A 4,908-nucleotide genomic window follows, 5' to 3' on the forward strand; every position below is an offset into this window, starting at 1 on the left:
CTAATTAAAAAAAAAAAAAAAAGAATCAGATCAACTACATCTGCGAAAAGAGGCAATGGAAAAGCTCACTATCTTCAGCCAAAACAAGGCCAGGAGCTGACTGTAGAACAGACCATCAGTTGTTCATCGTCAAGTTCAAGTTGAAGCTGAAGCTTAAAACAAGTCCACAAGAGCCTAAATATTACCTTGATTATAGCCCATCTAAATTTTGAGACCACCAATAGATTTGATGCACTGAACACCAATGACAGAAAACCAGATAAATTGTGGGATAACATCAAGAACATCACACATGAAGAAAGCAAAAGGTCATTAAAAAGACAGGAAAGGAAGAAAAAAACTGAATGGATGTCAGAAGAGACTCTGAAACTTGCTCCTGAACAGACAGTAGCTAAAGCAAATGAAGAAATGACTAGATAAAAGAGCTGAACAGAAAATCTCAAAGAGCAGCTCAAGAAGACAAGCTAAATTATTATGACAGGTGCAAAGACTTGGAGTTAGAAACCCAAAAGGGAAGAAAACACTCAGCATTCTCAAGCTGAAAGAACTGAAGAAAAAATTCAAGCCTCAAGTTGCAATATGGAAAGATTCTATGGACAAAGTATTGAATGATACAGTAAGCAACAAAAGAAGATGAAGGAATACACAGAGTCACTGTACCAAAAAGAACAGGTTGGTGTTCATCTATTCCAGGAGGTGGCATATGATCAAGAACCAATGGTACTGAAGGAAGAAGTTCAAGCTGCACTGAAAGAACTGGCACAAAACAAGGCTCCAGGAATTGACAGAATACCCACTGAGATGTTTCAACAAGTGGATGCTGCACTGGATGCACTTAACCGTCTATGACAAGAAATCTGGAAGACAGATACCTGGCCAACTGACTGGAAGAGATCCATATCTGTACCCATTTCAAAGAAAAGTGATCCAACAGAATGTGGAACAGAAATTATGGAACTGTATCATTAATATCACACATAAGTAAAATTCTGCTGAAGATAATTTAAAAACGGTTACAGCAGTACATCAACCGGGAACTTCCAGAAATGCAAGATGGATTCAGAAGAGGACATGGAATGAGGGATATCATTGTTAATGTCAGATGGATCTTGGCTGAAAGCAAAGAATACCAGAAAAATGTTTACTTGTATTTATTGACTGTGCAAAAGCATTTAACTGTGTGGATCATAACAAATTATGGGTAACACTGAGAAAAACGGGAATTCCAAAACACTGAATTGTGCTCATGAGGAACCCGTACATAGACCAGGAGGCTGTTGTTCAAATGGAACAAGGAGATACTGCGTGGTTTAAAATCAGGAAGGGAGTGTGTTAGGGTTTTATCCTTTCACCACCCTTATTCAATCTGTATGCTGAGCATACAATCTAAGAAGCTGCACTGTATGAAGAAGACCACAGCACCAGGATTGGAAGAAGACTCATTAACAATCTGTGACATGCAGACAACATGACCTTGCTTGCTGAAAGTGAAGATGACTTGAAGCACTTACTGAAGAAGATTAAAGACTATCATCTGCAGAGTATGGATTACATCTCAATATAAAGAAAACAAAAATTCTCACAACTGAACCAATAAGCAGCATCACGATAAATGGAGAAAAGACTAAAGTTGTCAAAGATTTCATATTACTTAGTCCCACCATCAACACCAATGGGAGCAGCAGTAAAGAAATCAGATGATGTGCTGCACTGGGCAAATCTGCGCAAAAGACCTCCTAAAAGGGCTGAAGAGCAAAGATATCTCTTAGAAGACTAAGGTACACCTAGCTCAAGCTATGGTATTTTCAATTGCCTCATATGCATATGAAAGCTGGACAATGAATAAGGAATACCAAAGAAGAGTTGATGCTTTTGAGTTGTGGTGTTGGCAAAGAATACTGAAAATACCGTGGACTGCCAGAAGAACAAACAAATCTGTCCAGGAAGAAGTGCAGCCTCAATGCTCCTCGGAAGTGAAAATGGCCAGACTTCATCTCACCTACTTTAGTCATGTTGTCAGAAGGGACCATTCCCTGGAGAAGGATATCAGGCTCGGTAAAGTGAAGGGTGAGCAAAAGAGGGGAAGGCCCTCAATGAGACTGACATAGTGGCTGCAACAATGGGCTCAGGCTTCTCAGTATAGCAAGAACTGTGAGACTGGGTATTGTTTGGTTCTGTTGTACACAGAGTCGCTGTGAGTTGGAGCCGACTCCATGCGACCTAACAGCAAAACAATAATCCTGCTAATACCAGAAGGCCCTCCCCCTCCATGCACCCTCAAACACACCTGCACACACACACAATGTCATCATTTCTGTAGTGATGTTGCTGCTGTTGTTGGGTTTTCAAGGCAGTATCACTATGGAAGTAGATTGACCCATCTTCCTTCCGAGGAGTGGCTGGTGGGTTTGAACCACCAGCCTTCTGGTTAGCAGTCAAGTGCCTTAGGCACTATGCTACCAGAGCTCCCAAGGAGGGGTTGCTATGAGTCAGATCTGACTGAACGGCAGTGAATTTGGGTTTTTGGGTTTGTTTTTTTTTTTTTTTGGTTAATCTATACAATATTGCCTAAGAATTACTGTTGACCTCTTTATCCATTCTTTCAACAATTTATACCACTGTCTGAACTAATCCTTATAAAAGCAAATTTTCACTCATTAATGATCTTTAAAAGTGACCTTTCATTAATACAGAAACCGTTCATGTTGATATCACCAGTACCATTAGTACTGTCAAATGGCCTACTATGGATAGTTATCCATCCTAAGCTGTATTTCACCTGTCCTAAGATGTACATGCTTATTTATGTTACCATTTCTGAAATCAGGATACATCTCACAATCAATGGCAATTCATAATTGTGTTGGCCACATAGTAATTACACATAGCTGTCATTGTTCACTCATGAAACTCAGTCATAGCTGTTCACACTATCATCAACTGAGTTATAGGTATGTGCCATATAATGTCCATTTGACAACATCCCACCACACATAAAAGAGAGGCTTGCTCAAAAGGGTATCAGGAGGTGGAGGTGGCATCAAATTTGTGGCACAGCATCAGCCCCCAAGGCTCAACATGGCTTGCAAGTTCCTCTCTTCCAAAGCCTCAGTGGCCATGACTTCTGCAGCTTCAACTGGTGCATCCCCTGCCAGGCTCAGGCTGTCCCACAGGTCAATGCCTACAGGAAGATGCTGGACTGCTGCCTCTCCACTCTGTCGCCCAGGAGTTTCTGATTCCCACCAGCCTCAACAAGGCTGCTCAGAGAACACTGCATGCCCAGAGGCAGCCAACTGCAGGTGCAGGTTTAAAAACTCCAAGGCTCCAGCCATTAACAGAGCCAGAGCAGCAGGGGTTAGTTTGAGATATGTATATAAAATATAAAGAAATACATGTACTACATATATTATGGTGTTCACACAATGCTCAAATCACATAATGTTCTACTTCACAGAATATATGGTGGACATTAAGCGATGTGTACCTGTATTTGCATTGTTGGTTCCACACATATTGAGAGTTTAACTATCTTTCAAATATCTTTTAAAATACTGCTACAATTTGGCATTGAAATGAAAAGTTATTATGTATTCAAAAAGGTACAAAAATTGAATTTAGCAAACCAAATATTCACTACTGCTTAATCCCATGTTTGCTTTCAAAGCAACAATAAAGTGACATGGGTTGTAAGAACTACAAGCACATGAAGCTGTGTTATGTTTTGTTAACGGAGACACACGATAGATAGTTTGTTATGCTTTATTTGTGAGACATATGTAAAAGGGGGACCTGTCACATGCCACACAATGTAAATGAAGGCAGAAAAAAATTGCCAAATCCTTGAAAATATTAAAAAAAAAAAAAAAAAAATTAAAGCAATGAGAGTCTAGTGTTACCCAATCACGTACTACAAAGACTACTGGAAGGCATACATTTCCTTCTAGTACAATAGTGCATGTTTTCTATTAGTAGCAGCTCAGATGCAATGAAGTAAGATTTTAAATATCAGAACCCTTCATCTTCCCCATCTCAGGATGGCACCACCACCTATTCAATTACTAAAGTCAATAAACGAGATCATTCTTGACTCATCCTTTTCCCCTCACAGGTAAGTACTATATCCAAAATACTTCTATTACACCTTTATCATACAACACAGTCCAAGGCACTATTATTTATTGCCTGGACACCACCTCAAACCTTACCTTTCTTTCTTCCATTCCATACCACCCTGCCTCAATCCCCTATTCACACAGCAGCTACAGCAGGGGTTCTCAACCTTGACATTACTGATATTTTGCTCCAATAACACCTTGTTGTGAGGGGTATCCTGTGCATTACAGAATGTTTAGCAGCATCACTGGCCTCTACGTACTGAAGCCAATAGCATACATCACCCAGCCCACCCACCCCCAAAGTGACAATTAAAACTGTCTAAACACTGTCAAATGTCCCTGAGGGGGCAAAATCACCTCTAGCTGAGCACACTGAACTAGTGTGATGTTTTTTAAAGGTTCCTCTGCTTAACACTCTCCAGTGGCTTTCCATTTCTTTATTATAAAATCTACACTCCTAAACATAACCTACATGATTCTGGTTCTGCCTACCTCTTACTTCACTGATGTCACTATACTCTTCCTGCATTATGCTCCCTCCAGTCACTACCGCCTTCTTTCAGTTCCTAGAATACCAGAAGTTATCTGTGCTAATGAGATTTTACCTTTCTTCTTCCCTGTGCCTAGAAAATTCTTACCCAGGCTCTGTACATGTCTCAACTTAAATGTCACATCCTCAGAGGTGCCTTATTTAAAGTACGTAATCAACTCTGGTAGCATAGTGGCTAAGACACTTGCCTGCTAACCAGACGGCTGGCGGTTCAAACCCACCAGCCACTCCTCGGAAGGAAGG

This window comes from Orycteropus afer, unplaced genomic scaffold, assembly GCF_000298275.1.
Source record: "Orycteropus afer afer isolate SDZICR_OR568_19922 unplaced genomic scaffold, OryAfe1.0 scaffold00003, whole genome shotgun sequence".
Lineage (NCBI taxonomy): Eukaryota > Metazoa > Chordata > Mammalia > Tubulidentata > Orycteropodidae > Orycteropus > Orycteropus afer.